At 34.9% G+C, this 21,290-nt stretch overlaps 1 non-coding gene across 1 annotated transcript; it reads right to left on the reverse strand.

Annotated features, from left to right (window-relative positions):
- Nucleotides 1–202: 202 nt before the first annotated feature.
- LOC125400019 (U2 spliceosomal RNA) lies at nucleotides 203–392 on the reverse strand. The gene has a single exon (XR_007231851.1). It is a non-coding gene; the product is annotated as a U2 spliceosomal RNA (small nuclear RNA).
- Nucleotides 393–21,290: the final 20,898 nt, after the last annotated feature.

Consider the following 21,290-nt stretch of genomic DNA (forward strand, 5'->3'; position numbering starts at 1 on the left):
TGATTTAAGAAGAACATACAAATATTTTGTCCTAAATATAAGTAGTTTTTATTTTGTTTTCTATTTTTAATTTTGAAATTAATATAAAATTTCATTATTTTACCACTTTCTTCCCTCCAACCCTGCCAATTTACTTCTTGTTTTTGTTAAAATTCATGGTCACCTTTTTTTTTCTTATTTCTTCTTTTTTTAAACCTCCTCAAGAGGATGAACTGTTCCCGAGGTACTACAATACCAAGTCAATGAGTGGAGTGGATGGAACAAGCTCCTATTCCAACTCTTACTTCCAAAAATTCATTCAATTTATTGTCCTTGGATAGAGGACATATCAGATATTAAACTAATAAGAGCAGATACTACAATTGATTTTAGCCAAAAGGACAAGAAGCGATGGCCACTTTTTCTTTAACTGATGTTTACACACACACACACACACACACACACATGCAAAAATAGTTATATTCCTAAATCTATAAGTAATATAATTCTTAGACCATATAATATTTCTTATATGTATGTGCTGAACACCTGTTACTGGTTAATCAACTGGAAGGTTCTTCCCTAGGGAGAACTATTGCTCTCAGTTTAGCTATCTTTAGTTGCCTGCTATTTTTAGTGTCTAGTCAGTAATAAACTAAAAGATCTTCATCTATAAAAAAGTTTCACCTACACAACTATGTAAATATGGGCCAAAGAAGGTTGGCACAAAAAGGCATGCTGAAGTGTGTGGGGTAGAGCCCATGAGGCTTAAACACAGCACAAAGAATTACAAGCACCTAAGAAATGCTGAGAACAGGGGAAGTAGTCTTCCACAGGGAAGAACACACTCGCTATTTAAGGAGCAATGGCACTCCTTAAAACAACATGGCATTAGCATTATACAGACTGAGCAGGTTATATTTAGGAATATATATGTATATGCATATACATATCTGCCTACAGTAACAATGGAGAAAAAAGAGGCCATAAATTTGAAAGAGAACAAGAAAAGGTATATGGAAAGATTTAGAGGAGGGAAAGACAATGAGGAATGTTCTAATTAAAATCTTGAAAATAGTATAATAAATTAAATTAAAATATATGTTTTATTTAATTATATGTTTGATTACATATATTCTTATCTACTAAAGCATACATATATAGTTTAGTCTTAATAATCTGAATATGAAATAGAGAAAATTAGGGGAAGATAAAAGAAATCCAAATAGAGATTGCACTATTTATTTCATTCAGAAAAGCAAGCGAGATTGCTTCTAGAAGTAGAGCGGGGTTAAGATATAAGACATAGAAAGTTTCTAAAATAGTGGCTATGTTCTTATGAGAATTTGGTGGGTCATATCAGATTAATTGATTGCCAAATGATCAAATTATACTCAAGGAATCTGCAAATTTTCTGTGATAGATCAAAATTAATAGCATTTTGACATCTATACAAATTTAAAAACAAGAACCAGGTTGATATCTTAAAAATAAAAGGTGTAGAATATTTCCAAAAATGAGTGAAATGAAATAGTTTAAGGGCATATTATCATTTTATCTTTCTCACACAAAAAGTTAAATTCCTGGCATATTATCTTAAAATCTTAAAATTAAATGTGCTAACTGATCTCAGACTTCAGCTTGCTTCCTTTAGTAACAAGAAACTAGGGTGCATATGTGATGATTTCTACTTCATCTGCAACCATCTCTTCCTCAGAACATAAATAGCTGAGAATATGTGGATTGAGATTCTTCGTTTTAAACAAGCAAAGAAATTATCTTTAAGCACTTATTTTATAATGTATAGTGTGTTGTCTCTGCAAAATATTTAGAATTCAAATTATATGTTTAAAGTTAAGTATGAATTACACAAAAGAGCTATTGAAAAATTTAAATTGCAAGGCAAGCAAGTTTGGCCACACTCAATGTTTTGATATATGGGACAATAACATGATTATCAATAATATACAAATATCTAGCCTTTTAAGTCATAGTAGCATTGTCTGTCTTTTATACATACATGTAAAGCAAATACTATGCCAACTGCTACGTCATTTCCGTATTTGCTAACAATAAAAAGTACTGATGTTTTTCATGCCTCTTCTTTCCCTTATTCTGTCTACTCAGGAAACATATTATTAGGATGTTTCTTTACTGAGCCCTAGAGCAAAACATAATTCTTGACGGCATGAGTTTTTAATTTAATGAAATTGTGCTGCCAGAGACAGTTATTTCTATATTCTAGACATAGAGGGATGCAGTTTCTATAAGATCAGAAATATAAATATGACCAATGTAAAAAAATTAACTGAAAGTATAGATTTTTGACATAGTATTGATGAAAAATTTATGAAGAGCTTTCTGAAACCTGAACCTGAAAAGGGCATTAGATAAGCATAGTTGAATACAAATTTTAAAACTTCTATAAATTACATTGTTTTTAAAGATGAGACCCTGACTGGGTTGGATTTTAAGGAAGAACTTGAAATAAAAAAATGTTAGGAACTGAATATCCATATGGATTTATAACCCTAAGGTCAAAAGCATCATCTTCTCTATAACTTCACACAGAAATGATCACCACACCCAACCATCCACCAGTTATTTATTATATTTTCCAGTATAGTGAATTGTGGCAGACTGAGTTCTCACAGTGTGTGAAGTGGTACAATAATGTATACACCTATCTAAAAAGCATTCGCACAACACTGGATTCATATGTACTGGGCAAACATCTCATGAAAAATATAGGTAATAGAACTGTCTTTTAAATATTACATGGCTCAAATTTTTGTTATTCTAAATTGGAAATACCATTTTTCATGGCCTAGCTTGCACATTTTTAAAACTTGACATTAATTAGGTTGAAGACATTTCTTCATTGACAGTTTTGAACTTTTTGTTAACCATGAAATTAAATTCATGAATATAAAGTAGTATAAAATTATTTTCTTTTTATAGAATTAATGAATTTTATCATTTCTTTTTAAAGTTTTTATTAATAATGATAACTGCTTCTGCATCAAACTTTTGACAAACGTCATACTGTAACATAGGAATTCAGAGGTCAAGAGCTGTGCTTTATTTTTAGCTTCTCAGCAGGCAGCTGGTACTTAACAGATTATTTATACATAAATTACATAATTTTAGAGAAACACAACGTAGTATAAAAGATTACTAGTCTTGATCCATAGGAAGCATACATTCATCTTATTAAATACAAACTAATATTAGTTTCTGTGTACATTAATTTTGTTGAATAAAGAAAAATTAAATGATTTGAGAATGGAGGTGAAAAGTAGGTCTTTTTATGAGTTGGTGGAATAAAACCTTTTAAAACCATGCCAGTCAACCTGGATCAAGTCCTAGAGAGTGATTCCCGTACTTTTCATCCTTAATGTTTAATCTGTATAAAAATACCAGAAGATATGTAAAACTTGGAAATGGAAACAAATGAAAATAAAATTAGATGTTATAATGTGTGGTGCAGAGCAGATGGAAATGTTAATAGTGTCTTTATATGTTAAATCCCACTTGTGATATAAATCAGGAAGTGAGAGAGCCAATATTTTATTATAATCTAGCTGATATATGACTTTATGCGACCCCAGATATTTTAGAGCTCATGAAAAATTTAGTGTCTGCTCAAACAGAGGAAGAAAAGTGTATGCTTGCCTGTACATGGAGAATTCCTGTTGAAAAAGTTATCTGCACTTCTATTTAAATGACTATGTAAGTAGGATGCAGGAATAAGTTGAACAATAAATGTTTAATAGTTTCTCAAATAATGACTGTAATCAAAATATGGAATCCAAAGGCCATATACTCTCTTTATTTAACCTAACTACTAGAAATTTCAGTGTTCTATAATGTAAAATCTTAGGGGACAATTTAATAGTGTATCTAACAGAATCATTGAAAGGGCAATATGTCTCAAATATTAAAACGTATATCTGCATAGAGGCTACATAATACACATTGACACTTAGAAATTAGAGTATTCTTTAGAAAAATGATGGGTTCTGAGGGTTCTGTCTCTTATTTCTATCCCTATTCATGTCTTATTATGCATTATGTTTGGCAAAACAACCAATTCTTTGATGTCAACACAAAAATCATGTTTAATACCTGGTTTTTGAAGTCATCAAATGTCAGTAGCTTAAGTAGTTGACTCTAGTTGATCATATTTTACTGGTGTGTAATGTTTAAAGAAAAATTAAGTTGGATTATCAAATTGAATTTGATCCTTAGGGAAAACATTAACCATTTTTTTTGATGAATAAATTATAAACTTACATCTTTTTTTATTTTTTAGAAAGTAATTTTATTAAATTATAAAAGTTTCCATTTCCGCCCCTCCTCCCAACACCCTCCCACTCCCCCCACTCCCTCTGCTCCTCCCTCTCCATCCCTAAGAGCAGTCAGGGTTTTCTGCCCTTTGGGAAGTTCAAGTTCCTCCCCCTCCCTCCAGGTCCAGGAAGGTGAGTGTCCAGACAGACTGGATCCCCAAAATCCAGTATATGCAGAGGAAACAAGTCCCAGTGTCATTGTCAATGGCTTTTCAGAAAGACTCCAGGCCAGCCACATTCAGAGAATCCGGCCACATTCAGAGAATCTGGTTGGATCGCGTCCTCGTTCAGTCCCAGTCAACTGGCCTTGGTAAACTCTAATTGGATCCGTCCCCTTTTATCAGTGGGTGATCGCATCCCTCGCAGTCGATATTTCCTTTTTCATTTTCTTCCTACTTCTGCTCCTCATTTGGACCTTGGGGGACTCAGTATGGTGCTCCAATGTGTGTCTCCGTCTGTATCGCCATCCCTCGTCGGATGAAGGTTTCCTCTGGTCTTGCCTTCTTTGCTCACGTTCTCTTTCCTTCTGCTTCTCGTTTGGACCTAGGGACTTAAGTCCAGTGTTCCAATGTGGGTCTCTGTCTCTATCTCCATCCATCGCCAGATGAAGGTTCTATGGTGATAAGCAAAATATTCATCAGTATGGTTATGGGCCAAGGCCGTTTCAGACACCCTCTCCTCTGTCCAGAGAACAATCTGGGGATCTCTCCTTGGACCTGGGATATCATTTATAATCAAGTCTCCTGTAAACCCTAAAATGACTCCCTTAGTTGAAATATATTCTTCCCTTATCTCATATCCATCCTTCCTCCCTCCCCCCAATCCCAGTCCACCGAGCTTTCCCCATTCCTCCCCTACTCCCTTCTCTCTAACCCTCTCCCCTTCCAACAACCCCCCCCCATGCACCCGAGGTTACCTGAGACTCTTGTGTATTTCCAATCTCCAGGAGAATAGCTACATGATCTTCTTCAGGTTCACCTTCTTATTTAGCTTCTCTAGGATCACGAATAATAGGCTCAAAGACCTTTAATTATGTTAAGAATCCACTTATGAATGAGTACATACTATATTCATCGTTTGGGGTCTGGGTTACCTCACTCAGTAAAGCGTTTTCTATTTCCATCCATTTGCATGCAAAATTCAAGATGTCATTGTTTTTTACCGCTGAGTAAAACTCTAATGTGCATATGTTCCACACCTTTTTTAACCATTCTTCTATTGAGGGGCACCTAGGTTGTTTCCAGGTTCTGGCTATTACAAATAGTGCTGCTATGAACATAGTTGAACAAATGCTTTTGTAGTATGTTAGGGCATCTCTTGGGTATATTCCCAAGAGTGGAATTGCTGGGTCCTGAGGGAGGTTGACTCCCAGTTTCCTGAGAAACCGCCACACTGATTTCCACAGTGGCTGCACAAGTTTGAATTCCCATCAACAGTGGATGAGTGTTCCCCTCATTCCACATCCTCTCCAACATAGGCTATCATTGGTGTTTTTGAGTTTGGCTATTCTGACAGGTGTAAGATGATATCTCAAAGTTGTTTTGATTTACATTTCCCTGATCGCTAAGGAGGTTGAGCATGACCTTAAGTGTCTTTTGGCCATTCGAAGTTCATCTGTTGTGAATTCTCTGTTCAGTTCAGTACCCCATTTTTTAATTGGGTTAATTAGAGATTTAGTGTCTAGTTTCTTGAGTTCTTTGTATATTTTGGAGATCAGACCTTTGTCTGATGAGGGGTTGGTGAAGATCTTCTCCCAGTCTAAAGGTAGCCTTTTTGTCTTACTGACAGTGTCTTTTGCTTTACAGAAGCTTCTCAGTTTCAGTAGGTCCCATTTATTCATTGTTTCTCTTATTGTCTGCGCTCCTGGGGTTCTGCTTAGGAAGTGGTCTCTTGTACCTATATCTTGTAGACTACTTCCTACTTTCTCTTCTATCAGGTTCAAAGTGGACAGATTAATGTTGATGTCTTTAATCCATTTGGACTTGAGTTTTGTGCATGGTGATAGATATGGATCTATTTTCATTCTTCTACATTTTGACATCCAGTTATGCCAGCACCATTTGTTAAAGATGCTTTCCTTCTTCCATTGTATACCTTTAGCTCCCTTGTCAAATATCAGGTGTTCATATGTTTGTGGGTTAATACCCGGGTCTTCTATTCGATTCCATAGGTCGACTTCTCTGTTGTTATGCCAATACCAAGCTGTTTTCAATACTGTTGCTCTGTAATAGAGTTTGAAGTCAGGGATGGTAATGCCTCCAGAAGTTCCTTTATTGTATAAGATTGTTAAACTTACATCTTGGCAAGCTTTCTTTGCCATAAGATGATACCTTAGTGAGCCTAAGTTCCTTCAAAGGTGTTTTCTCTCATCTACTATGTTTTCTATCAACTATCTACAAGATTCTTTCTTGACTCTTCTAGAATATATTCATATAATTTATTCCATTGAATCTCTGCAAAAATCCAATTCATTTTATGGTACAAATTCTTACGTTCACTATAGTAATATACAATTAATAAAAATAATCATCTGGTAGTGTACTTCATATTTCTAAAGGAAGTTCTGTAGTATTTTCCTAGTTTCTTCAGTATTTGATTCCCAAATATAATATATAATACATATGCGCTTTATAATATTATATATGTTATATTTATATAAAAGTTTCTTATTCCCCTATAAGAGTAAAATTAATTTCATACAAACATAAAAGATACCTCCTCACCACCTCATGAAACCTTCTCAAATATTGGACATATACTCAGTAACAGAACAAACCGCTAAAGACATAAAAATATTTGGAATAACCCCATGTATCTTACAGGATCAACAAGGCTTAAAGTTAGAAATTTTAGAAAACCCACAAACACATGGAAAATGAACAATTCTTACCTCAATCACAAATGAACCAAAGAAGGAATAAAGAAAGAAATTAAAAAGTTCCTAAAATCCAATAAAAATCATCACATAGCATATTCAAACTTGTGAGACACAATGAAAGCAATGTTACAAAGAGAGTTCATAGCACTAAATTTCTACATAAAGAATCTGGAAAAATCCCACACTGATGCATTAACAGAGCATTGCAAAATGTAGCAAACTAATCCAGGAGGACTAGATGACAGGAAATAATCAAATTGAGATCTGAAAATAAATAAATAAAGAAAACAATACAAAAATATCAATGAGACAAAGGATTTGTTTGGTGGGGGAGGACGACACTCATTTGTTCCCAACTATCCATACCTGAAATAATCACTCAGAAACTTTATTATTAGCAATAATGTTTCGTCAATATTTTAAGCATATTTCTACTTGGCTCTTATATACTAAACTAACCCTTATCCATTAATCTGTGCATCACCATGAGGTCATAGCCTACTGTCAGAGTTTCAGCAGGATCCAGTGGAGGGAGCAGGCTTCTCCCTGACTCGACTTTCTCTCTCTCTCTCTCTCTCTCTCTCTCTCTCTCTCTCCATATATATCTTTCAGCCTGACTTTACTCTGTTAAGCCATTGGTGGAAAGCAGCTTCCTTATTAACCAGTGGTAATAAAGCATATCCACAGCATACATCACTTCTCCTTTTCTGTCTAAATAAAAAGAAAATTTTAATTTTAACAAAACATGATTACATATACCAAAACAGGTATCAAGCAAGAATTACAGTTACAATATTTATATCTACTTTATCTTTTATCATAACTAAAGAAAACGATAATTATAACTATCTCCTCTTCAACTTCATCAAAGACTCCAGGAAATAATATTACCTAAGTTAAGAGGAAGTGCCTTGTAAGCAACTTCCAAACCTCCAGAATTGACAAAGACATCTTGCTGCCAAAGTACAAATTGACTGTAACACTGAGACATCGATCTTCACCCTACAGGCCCGTAGTATCTGGCAGACTTTTCAATGAAGCAGGACATTTCAAAGACAATTTCACCTCTACTGGCAGTTTGTCAGTCACATTCTTCTGTATCCTGCAGAATGTCTGGCACACTCCTTCACGAAGCAAGAACGCTGAAACTGTCTCACCTTCTTTAGGCAGCTTCTGCAGTCAAGCAGTCCAGGCAAGAGCAGTTTCTTGTCCAAAGGGCTCACCAACTCCACAGAGAGCTTCTTCAATGCCCATCATCCTTTGGAAGTAGATTGGTGCTGTAAGGAGCAGATGTGTCTCATTGTCATAACAAGTCTTAAGCTCTTAAACCTTTTAAATGCCATATTCTGAAGGTCTCTGAAAGATTTGAAGAATATCTCTATATATCTAGAAAACCTAACTAACATGACTACAAGCTTGACTATTATAAATAATTATCTATTAACCCATATCTCTTAATTATTCATTACATTTTTAAATGAGCTGCACAAACACAATACCTTAGTCAAGAGCAGAAATATACATATAACAATATTGATTTAAAATGTGTACCAATAGGCCAAGATCCACACCAAGCAACATATGCATATCCATAGCATATACCAATTACATTATTTAAATGTAAATAAACATTTATAAACAATCATTTAGAGAATTTGGGCATAGTTCTCTCCAAACTTTTCTTGCTTTTTGTTGGATGAAATAATTTTGGGGGTGTTCATGGTGACTTTTCAGTGTGGTCTTGATCCATACAACCACATTAATCTGGAAGAAATCCACAGGTTCTCATCCTCTGTGGAAACAAAACAAAAATACAATGAAATGTCTCTCTGTACTTAACTTATTCACAGTCAAATAATTTTAAACAAACACAATAGGATACATAATCCAGACTCTCTGTATATATTCCATCTTTATGTGGCTATTTTCCTTCCTCTATTACTTTTTCTACAAGTTTACTCTGTCTCTTTAAAGATTTTGCTTAATTTTTAAAATGGTTTATTTCTTTTTATAACTCTCTATAAGATTCTTTCTCTTCCCTCTACCAATCCTATGTCCATTTATCCAACACTGTGACCCATTTAGAGGTTTTTTTAAAACTGAATCTGTTTTTTATTGTGCATCTGTAATTATTTCTGACTAGAAGCATCTTCTTTTATTAATGCTAAGTGGGCATGGCTAGGACCAACTCTGTGGCACTGCCTGTTGGCTTCACCTAGTCCAACATGGCAGAGGCATGTTCAGTGCATCTGAGAGCCATTCTCTCTGCCCCAAATCCATGGTTTGCAGTGGGTCTGTGTTGCCATTTAGCAAGTTGTAGCACTCTGATAATAAACCTTATTTAAATGCTCCGTAGCTGAACCACCCAAAAAAAAATCAGAGCTTTTCATGCGACTAGAATGAATCAGGAAGCCTTCTTAAAGAAGCTGTATAGTTTCTGCTGCTACTATTAAGTCAGGAAGCCTTCTCTTAAAAGAATCATGTCTCTGCTTGTTTCTAGAAAACAGATTCCACCATAGAAAATGTTGCTGGAAACAGAAGGAATATTGCTAAACAATTTTAACCAGGATAACAGTTACCCTGATACCCAAATCACACACAGATACTACTAAAAAAGAGAACTACAGATCAGTCTCACTCATGAACATTGATACAAAAATACTCAAGAAAACACTGGCAACAGAATCTAAGAACACATTAGAAAAATCATCCACCATGATAAAATAGACTTCATCCCAGAGATGGAGTGATGGTTCAACATACAAAAATCGTCCAATGTAATCCACCACATAAACAAACTGAAAGAAACACACATGATCATCTCATTAGATGCTGAAAAAGCCTTTGACAAAATACAACATCCCTTCATGAAAAAGGTCTTAGAGAGAGTAAGGATACAAGGAACATACCTAAACATAATAAAGGCAATATACAGCAAGTCAGTAGCCAAAATCAAGCTAAATGGAGAAAAACTCAAAGCGATCCCACTGAAATCAGGAAAAAGAAAAGATTGTCTACTCTCTTAATATCTATTCAATATAGTGCTTGAAGTTCAAGTTGAAGCAACAAAAGGAGATCAACAATAGTGAATGAAAGAATAGTGAAAGTTTGGCTTCTTTTCCTGTTATACACTACTTTTTGATGGTTTGATAGTTTACATAAGTGACCCAAAAAATTCTACTAGGGAACTTCTACCACTAATAAACACCTTCAGTTTTGTAGCAGGGTACAAGATTAACTAAAAAAAAAAATCAGTGCCCCTCATTTATACACACAGCAAATAAGATGAGAAAAAAAATCAGAGAAAAATCTCACTTTACAATAGTCAAAAATAACATAAAATATCTTGAAGTAACTCAAACCAAACAAGTGAAAGACCCGTATGGCAAAAAAACTTTAAGTTTTTGAAGAAAGAAATGGAAGAAGACACCAGAAAATGGAAAGATCTCCCATGCTTTCGGTAGGTAGAATAATCACAGTAAAAATAATTCTTTTTTTTTTTTTTGGCAATCTTACCAAAAGAAATCTATAGATTCAATGCAATGCCCATCAAAATCCCAACAAAATTCTTCACAGACTTCGAAAAAACAATTTTCAACTCCCTATGAGAAAAAAAAAAAACAGGAGAGTCAAATCAATTCTGTACAATAAAGGAACTTCTGGAGGCATCACCATCTCTGACTTCAAAAGCTACTATAGAACTACAGTAATGAAAAAAGCCTGGTATTGGCATAAAAATAGACAGGAAGACCAATTAAATTGAATTGAAGATCTTGATATTAACCCACACACTTATGAACACCTGATTTTTGACAAAGAAGCTAAAAATGGAAAACGGAAAAAAGAAAGCATATTCAAAAAATGTTCCTGGAATAACTGGATAGCACAAACGTAGAAAAGTACAAATAGACCCATATCTGCACAAAACTCAAGTCCAAATGGATGAGAGACCTCAACATAAAACCAACCATACTGAACCTCATAGAAAAGAAAGTGGGAAGTACACTTGAATGCATTGGCACAGTAGTCCTCTTTCTAAAATAACCCTAGTAGCACAGACAATGAGAGCAACAATAAATAAATGGGATCTCCTGAAACTAAGATGCTTCTGTAAAGCAAAGGACATGGTCAACAGGACAAAACAGCAGCTTAGAGAATGGGTACAGGTCTTCACCAGTCCCGCATTGGACAGAGGACTGATCCCCAAAATATACAAAAAACTCAAGAAACTTGGCATTAAAAGAACAAATAATCCAATAAAAATGGGATACAGACATAAACAGAGAACAAGCATCAGACGAATCTCAAATGGCTGAAAGGCACCTGAGGAAATGCTCGACATCCTTAGCCATCAGAGAAATGCAAATCCAAAGAACTCTGAGATTCCATCTTACACCTGTCAGAATGGCCAAGATCAAAAACACTGACGACAACTTATGCTGGAGAAGCTGTGGGGTAAAGGGAACACTTCTGCGTTTCTGGAAGGAGTGAAAATTTTTATAGTCACTTTGGAAATCAGCATAACTATTTATCATAAATTTAGGAAACAACTACCTCAAGACCAGCAACACCACTTTTTAGTATATTCATGGTGTCTCTTCGCAGCAATGGACCAGTTATTAAGACAGAATATATTATAAAAGAAAGAATAAGACAAAGGGCAATGCCTGGATTTCCATATGTATTTTACATGCTTAATATGAAAACAATCAGATGAAGAAGCAGTGTGTTTGCATACTGGAAAACGCTGTCCTCTGTACTATAGGAGACTGTTTGTCTCCTGGCTGCCCATACTCAAATAATCACACAGAAACTATATTAATTACAACACTATTTCGCCTATTAGCTCAGTCTTTTTATTAACTAACTCTTGCATCTTAAATAAACCCATTTCTACTAGTCTAGTATTGCCACGAGATTGTGGCTTACCAGAAAGTTTCCAGGTCCTTTTTCGGCAGCTACATAGCATTTCCTTGACTATGCTCACCCCCACCCCTTTTTCTGTTTAGATTTTCCACCTGGATTTTCTCTGCTAAGCTATTGACCAAAACAGCTTTAATCATCAACCAATAAAAACAGCACATATACAGAAGGACATCCACATCAGGGTATTGTTTTGTTTTTCCATGAACCCATTCTACTGATAGAGATTCATTTGTTTTTATCTCTGTGCTTAAGAGATAGGAGTCAAAGGAGGTTGTCATGTTTATAGAGCTCAAAGGCCACTTTAAAGATGAAGCTCAGAGGTGCATCATGGGACTGGATACTGAGGGATATGCTGTTAATTGAAAACATACCTCCAAGTACAGAATCAGTAAGCCTTCAGAGAGCTGTGCTTCTCAACACCCATCATGTGCTGACAAGAAATGTTAGTTTGGGTGCTAATCAGACTTTTCTGAACCCCAGGTCAGATGATCTTAACCACATTTCTAATGTTGTTTTTTTTTTTAAAAAAAAACATAGCCTTTTGTTTTTATTTTCTTTTCCTCAAAGAAATATTTGGACAAATGACTGAGAATTACGAGTATTACTAATGAGAATAACAGAAGTCTGGCCACAATCGCCAGCACTAACCATTAAAGGGCAGTTTGCCCCACCAGCACCTTTTCCTTTTATTGACCCAACACATAGCACAGATTGGATTGCAGATGGCTACGGCTGTAGCAGAGTGCATTTGGCCCAATTTGGAGTATAAAATGTTGTCAGTTTTAGCACATATTTCATGATTGTTATATGGAATCCTTTCTATTGGTTTAAGAATGACACTTTCTGATCTATCAGTGTATTCTAATATTACTAGCATACTATATAATGGAATCTAATGGATCATTACCATATTTTTATTATTAAGTTCTTATTCTCTAAATAACCAAAATGAATGCATAATAGTTTGAACTTTATTTTTCAAATGAAATTTAATCTAAAATGAACATCACATAATTTATCAGTGTGGCTTTTTATTTTTTTTCTCATTTTACAGATGATACTGTGAGGCTTAAACAAACCAATTAAAATGAGGTCATATAAGGTTAGGAATCTTGCTGTCACAAACTTGCTTCTGCACAGCTCTGGGACAGTCAGAATAACAAAAAAGACAAAGAACCTGAGTTCTTATGAATAACTCAACCATCACCATCTTTCAAAATGATGCAACATTCTATTTTCAGAACTACAACAGAAACAAATGCTAGGCAAAACTGATGTGTTCAGTGGAAGCACAGATAATAGAATTATTCCTAATGGGAAAAAACGGATGACATCTTCCTTGGTGTCAGACAGAAGGAAGGAAAAAGGTTAGTGATTATATTTATTATTTCCTTCTTTCTTCAACTGAGAGCATCTGAAAAATTGGTGAAATACTGACTGGGCAATTTAGGCTATTAGTATAGTGGCAAAATGTATCATTGAATATGATTATTAATTTTATTAATAAAATATTAATAATCAATATCTTACAGTCACAAGAGAGATATAACTTGCTTTTCTAGGGACTCACAATCATGCTACTCCTGGAAATGTTACACACTTCATAAAAATAAAACAAAAAAAAATCATAATGGAATTTGAAATATCTGTATGGGTTTCTCCAAAGCAGTCTATTTTACATTTAAACTATTTTAAGTTAATTATTGATTTTGAGAATGTCATGCCTGAGTACCGTCTTTAAAACATTTTTGGCCATACTTCAGATATCTTCTGTCCTGTCTATCACCCTCTTTTAACTTTATAACCTCTTATTTTGTAATAATTGTTTTTTATACTTGTGTGTGTGCGTGTATGCATGCATACATACATGTATATGGAAATACTATGTCCTGAATACATTTATTGTTGTTCATAAACATATATTTATGGTTGACCATTTGGAACTGTATAAGCTCCTATCAGGGTGCTTGTCTCTAGAAAAGACTGATTCTCCCTCTTGCAGCAGACAATATTTACAGGTCTATGGGGAGGACTTTTTGAAAATTTTTCCAACAATATGATTGGCATGCCAATTACTGTTGTTCTTGAACTTGTTTGGGAAACAATATCATGGATGTAACTCCCTGTCATATATAGAAGACATGACATCAAAATTGTTTTACTTGTCTTCTTGCTGTCACGCTGTTACTATCTCCTCCTCTGTGAAGGTCCCTGATTCTAGGGGCAGGAGTTCTTCTGTGGATGTATCAACTGGGTTTGAGCACCATGAGGTCAGCCATTCTCTGCATTTTGAACAGTTGTACGTTTCTAGATGGTCTCTGTCTGCTGTAGACATAAACTTCTTTGATGAGTAGTGAAGGCTACATTTACCAGTAATTGTAAAAATACATACTTATAATGCATTTGGAAATTATACGAGTTCATAGATGCAGCAGTAAAAGGCTCTCCTATGGGCTATAATCTCACTGAGTGAAGGATAACATCAAAGCAGGAAGTCATCCATATATATGTCAATGTTGTAATATTTCAATATATACATTGATCGTGTGATGTTTTCCACAGGTTTAAATACGTCGGAAGAATTTATCAATAAAATAAATAATAGCTCATGCTGGTAAGTAGGAAGGACACTTATACAATGCTGGCGAGACTGGAAATTTGTGTTTCTACTATGGAAACCAGTGTAGAAGTTCCTCAGTAATCTGTTAATTAGTCTACTTCAAAGTTTTACCAGTCATGGGAGAATGCTTTATCCTACTACAGAGACACTTGCTTAACTCTGTCCATTTCTGCTGTATTTACAATAACCAGAAATTGGAAACAACCACTAATGTCCATCAAATGACAAAAGGATAAAGAACACGTGGTATATTTAGAGTGTAATATTACTGAGCATGAAAAATTTAAATTATGACATTTTCATGTAAATGAATTGAGTAAAAAATCTAGAATGGAAAGAAAAATTTGTTATATATTCAATTACTGGTGGACATTAGTTGTTAAGTCATTGATAGCATGTTGCAATCCGTATGATCACAGAAGTTAGGTATCAAGTAAAAGACTAGGTAGAAATGATGGATCTTCTTGGGTAGGGGAAATAAAATAGATATTTGTAGATGAGAGAAAGGAAAAACCGAAATAAAAGTATCAGATTGGGAGAAGGAGGGAAGAGTGGAGTGAGTGACATGAACCCTATCTCTGAAATTGCATGAGTGATTAGGAACCTGAGACTAGATAGTCATGGACCTAATGGAAAACCAAATACTATTGTTCTACTAAAGGGATGTAACAATAAAATGACACCTAATGGTGTTTTTCTGCAGTCATAGATCAGTGTTTGTACTCAGTCATCAGCAGAGGTACTTCCTCCTGCAGCAAATGAGAACAAATAAGAGATCCACAGCCAGACATTCTGCAGAGTGAGAGACCTTGGAAGACACAGTCCTAAATAGGATGCCTCCATTTAAATTCCCCCCCTCAATGCTCTGAGAACTCTGAGGAGGCAGAAAGAATATAAAATACAGAGGGAATGGAAGACACCAAAGAAGCAAGGTATTCTAAACCATATCTGAACTCAGAGATGTGGCAGCAAGAACAGGAGCTGCATAGGTCTGCATCATATGGGGTCACAATGCTGAGCAGGGAAGTAAATAAAATCTTTTATCTTTAATTCAGAAACTACCTCTAATTGAGTTGTTCACAAATGAAAATTTACTTTTCTCCAATGGAGTCTCACTAGGGAAGCAAACCATCTTAAGGGCAGGCCACATGCCCAGCAGTAGATGACCTGCAGAAAAGAAACTCAATGACAAAACAAACAAACAGACAAACAAACAAATATTTAGTTCCTTATTTTTTAATGACAAAATCATTCAAATTCTTGATTCTATTTCTCTATTCTATTCTTTCCAATGGTGCATGAATGTGGAAATTGTTCATCTACTTTTAATCATTTTTGCTCCTTCATAGTTTCACTTTCCATTGCGATCACCACTTTCACTTTCAATTTTCACATATTAAACTTTTATGATTTCTCCTATGAGTAAGTTCATGTGCTGTTTGTCTTTCAACACCAGGTTTCTGTTACTTATGATGATCTTGTTAACACAATTACAGATGGTGGGCTTTACAAGTTAGCAATTTTCTAGTTCATGTGTTTCTGACAGCTTTTAATTGTTTATTTGATGGAGAACACTGGGTACTTTAATTTCTTAAACAAAAAATGAGATTCTCAGAATATATGCAATACAAAAATCATATGAAAGTTTAAATTATTTTGTCTTTTTATGTTCTTATATTTTGTATTGTGATGTGTCAGGTATGGACACTGCTTTGGGTTGTAGGTTTTATTTTTTTGGCAGTGGATAGACAACATATATGATAATGATTTACATCTAATATTCTTCTTTTCTCTCTTTTTACTTATTCTTTGTGTTTTGCACATCTTTCATCTTGATGCCATTCATATCTCCCAGCCCTTCTTGTAACTTTCCTCTACCCCTACGACATCTGTCATTCCAGATAAAGCAAGCTAAAATTTAAGAGAAAAGAAAAAAAGAGAGAAAGAAAAAGAAAAATCTCATTGTGAGAGTTGCAGTGTGAGACAGTTGATCATAGAGAGTCCTTTAGTCCACACATTTTACTTGTACCTGTTCACTGCAAATTATCATTGGTTTGGTTCACCGCATCTGGTTTCTGCTATACCATCAATGCTGGGCCCTCAATAGGACTCCTCTTGGATAACCTGTGTCATGGAGATCCTGCAGCTTTGGATTTACAGGATGTGCTAGTTCAAATGCCCCAGCAGACCACAGAAAAGGTGGATATTGGGGTGGCCAATTAATATTCTTGTTCTGGCCATGGGTAGTTGCAGACTTGGTCAGTCCACCACCTCTCCCCTGTCTTCACCACCAGGGCAAGCTCTCTGGCATTGTCCTGGCTAGTTCACACTCTACATCAAAGATCAAGGAGCAAGAGCAGTTCTCCTGATTTCATGCCCTCAGAGCTGAGTTACCTACACCACTAGGGCCAACTCTGCTGTGTTACTCAGTCAGGGTGCAGCTGTCCCTCTTCCTAGTGCTGTAGCTGGTGAGGAAAAGGAGCAACTTTTCTGCCCTTACGACCTCGGGGCCAGCTCTTCCAACTCCCACCTAAGGAAAGGCCTGGTGTTGATTATAATAATCCCACACTGGCTCTGAATGGAATATAGTAAAAGTCTCTTTATTTAGGGGCAGACTCACAGACCAGCAGTCCTCTACATGAGTGGGGAACAGGAACCAAATCCAGAAGCCAAGGGGGTCATGCACACTTGATCAGAGGTAGAAATGTATAGTGCAATATGATAAATACATCCTAAAGCTGCATCAATATAAAAAATATCTTAAACAGGGTAGAAATATGCATGCATGCATATAATATGACAAAATAGCTTTGCATAGGTACACAAATATTGTAAAGAGAAATAGGAGCATATTAAATATAACAAATATAACTTGAATTTGTATCAATATGCAAGAATCTATACCAATGAAATTGTCTACAAATAATACCACACAAGTATTTACTCTATTACTCACTATTCCTATTAGTGTGGATATGCTCACACTAATATACCTACTATCCAATTCCTTTTTAAAAAGGAGATCCCTGAGCTTACATAATTTCTGTACCATCCCCCAACCCTATACGACTGTGATCAACCCCGAATAGATGTTCCTAATCCTGAGGAAAAACTTTTTTGGGAGAGAGAACTCCTTCTTCTAAAATTATCTCCAGCTGTCATGGGGGTGGTATTATTTCTATGGGATTCTGTAAACCTAAAATCTGCATTACCCTGTGCTAGAGAACTTGGCAGACCCATATGGGATCAGATGATGTGTGTTATGTATAAGGGACAAAGTCTTTTCCTGATTATATCTTGAACCTGAATGAATAATGAAGTCAATTCTATATCATCTCGTATAAATTCAGTGGTTTCAGTATGCAAAACAATTCTTTCTGTATATTGCTAATCAATAACTATATTGAGAGGTCTTTAAAATCTTTTAGATTTCTTTTTAACAACAAATACAGGAGAATTTCAAGAACTGGTTCATTCTTTAATATGTTGAGCATCTAGTTGCTCCTGTACCAACTGTTCTAAAGTCTACAGTCTCTCTTCTGTTCAAGATCATTATTTAACCCATATTGTTTTCTCAGCTAACCATTTTAAAGGTAGGGCCATTGGTACCTCAGAAGGTTCATGAGTTGTGTTTTGTTTTTGTACAGCCTGAATGGCTGGTGACTGTATTTTATACTACCTTATAATATTCTTCTCAGAAACATGGATGGTTTATGTCCCACTTCTGGGATTATAGGAACTTTAATCTGGGAATTCCATTGCAACATCAGAGAATGACTCCATGGATTTACTGCTATATTAACCACATATAGTCTGAGCCTTCTTCTCTGTCCTTCTGGCCCTATGCATTCAACCCTTTTCATGCTTTGTTTTACTTGAGATAGGGTTTCAACCTATAGAATTAAACATCTGCCTCTAGGCCTTTGACACATCTTCTACATAATCCAGAAGGTTGAGACCTTCTATTTTCATCATTCCCAGAACAGATATTATTTTTAGGAATGCCTTATCTACAATCCCTTTTCAGATGCCATATTCTAACACAATTAAAACATTTGTCATTCTGATGTCTTGTCATACCTTTGGAAATCGCTTCTCCTATCAAAGCCTCAGTATTATAGCCAAATGCCTCAACATTTACTGTATGTAGAATCCATTCATCCATTGGGAGGTCCAAGTATCTTTTTGCATTTTAAATTCAGCATTTTCAAATGTCAGAGATTCAATAAATATTCATCTAGCTTCTAGATCTGTTACTTCTGTACATCTTTAGTTAATTTTTGTAAAAAGTCAATACAGGTTTCTCTTTGGTCGTGTTTAATCCTAGTATATGATTCATTTCTTCTTCTTGATTCTTGAATCCTGTCTCAAGCATTTAAGGCCCCTGTATGGCCTTAGGGACAAGATTTGTTCATTATAAACAGGATTTACACAATAGCCCTTGCCAAGAATGTGATCTTGAAATGCTTCAAATCATTTGACCATTCTTTATTGTTCTAAGGCTTTAGTCTCTCTCTCCAATAACATTTCCACTGCAGTTGTGGCTCATCTACAAGAACCTCTGAGGCTAATTGAAGCCAACCATGTGGTGTAACCATATTGCTTGAAGCCCATGTCCTCACAATTTCCCTAACAATGGTTAATGCAAGCCATACGATACAATTGCTTGCTTAATTTCTTCATGATCTTTCTTCCCTATTGGTTTCCATTTACATTCTTTATATCCATTTGGGTATTGAGTATTTTCTGGTTTTTCAGAGGCAATAATGGAATAATTAACTAAAACTCTTGGTAGGTAACCTCTGACTCTGAGGGGTACTGCTGAGGCTAAATCCTTTGCTTGTACCGCCTCTCCTTGCTTATCACTTCTGATACTTTCCTCATTTATTTTAAATCTTTTTGCCATTGCCTTTTGGGAAACCTGAATCTCTTGACCTGTAAATATTTCTAATGATTTCATCAAATCAAATAACTTTTGGTACTCATTCTGTACATATGATTTTAAGGTGTAAAATTTTTCCATAAGTGATAATTTCATATTTTTGGATATTATTTTGATGACATGCAAATTGTCTTACTGTAGAAATACTCTATCTGCTAACTTATCATAACCTTTTTAACAGATTGCCAATTTCAACAGTATAAATCCTTTAAGATTCAGTGCTCTTTTGTAAGGTATCATAACCCATTGTTATGGATTGAATTTTTCTGTAAAATTAATTACGTATTATTTTTCAGCTACTTTTTGATTTTCAGTAGTAATTTCTTTCAGCTAGCTTTTCATTATTAGTCTGTTAAGACTGTATCATTTATAAAAGTGATTCAGTCTTGACTCTGTTAAACCATTCTGTTAGTAAGCTCTACCATCACCTTTGCCATCATGAAACCCATCTGCAGATGATATTTACCACTGAACTAATGTGTATCAGTGTCCCTATTAACATAATTTTCTTGATGGGTATGTGTCTAATTGACAAATCCCTCACCTCATATTCTTTCCCAGAATTCCTATTTCTTCCTGGAATTCTCGTCTATCTTCTTTCTGCCTAGTTACTGGCTATTCAGTTCTTGATTATCAGAAAATGCCTTAGGTAAGTGAGGAAAAACATAGGCATATCTTCACACAGTATGCAAAAAGATTATGCTAACACATATCATATAGTTAAATATATAACAAATATGACCTGTTTAATTCTTCAAGGTAAAATCTTTTCAAATTTCCTTTCTGTGATGTATAAAAAGCAACATAAACATGTGTACCAGAATAAAACAGAGTTGACTTTTTCTGCATTTCTGACAGTATCCTTCTGTAATAAAGCATTCAGTCCATAAGATAATAGAATAAGGGCTGTTAATGTAGGCATACACACATACACACACCGCCATGTATATACACAACTTGTCACTTACTCTTAAGTGATATAATCAATTAGTGATATATATTCTTACTTTCTTGGTGTGATATAGTTTAATTACTGAAATGATGATGCTTGTCTCCTTTGTGAACTTTGTTCTGTAATTACATATGTGCTACTTATTTTATCACTAACTAAACATAAGAAGGTGTCTCAGTGAGTGTTGCCTTTATGTAGAAGATGTATAAGAAAGATGTTCAAGAGAGAACCAATATTGCCCACAGTATAACTGAATAATTTCCACCTACATGCATATAAAATAGTCTATATAACTTATTGTACTTTCATAATTTCATAAATTATAGTGGTCATTTCATAAGTTATAAAATGAAGGTACTGCATATTCAATTTTAACTTGGGTTTTATCTTTATTTTTCAGTTGAAACAAAAGCTTGTAGCAGCCAAACACAATCATTTTGTCTAATGAAATATCATAGCAGTTTACTTTTAAAACTTAGAAATTTTAAGAAAAAATTTGGGCCCTGTGCAACATTGTTAATTGTACTGATAGCGCAAAGAAAATGTCCCAGGCAAACACAGGCTTACAGACACTTTTACCAAACATTGCAAGGAAGTTTATTATTATGTGTATATTTATGAAATTAGAACCTGCATTGACCCCA

This window comes from Myodes glareolus, chromosome 27 (assembly GCF_982192425.1).
Source record: "Myodes glareolus chromosome 27, mMyoGla1.1, whole genome shotgun sequence".
Lineage (NCBI taxonomy): Eukaryota > Metazoa > Chordata > Mammalia > Rodentia > Cricetidae > Myodes > Myodes glareolus.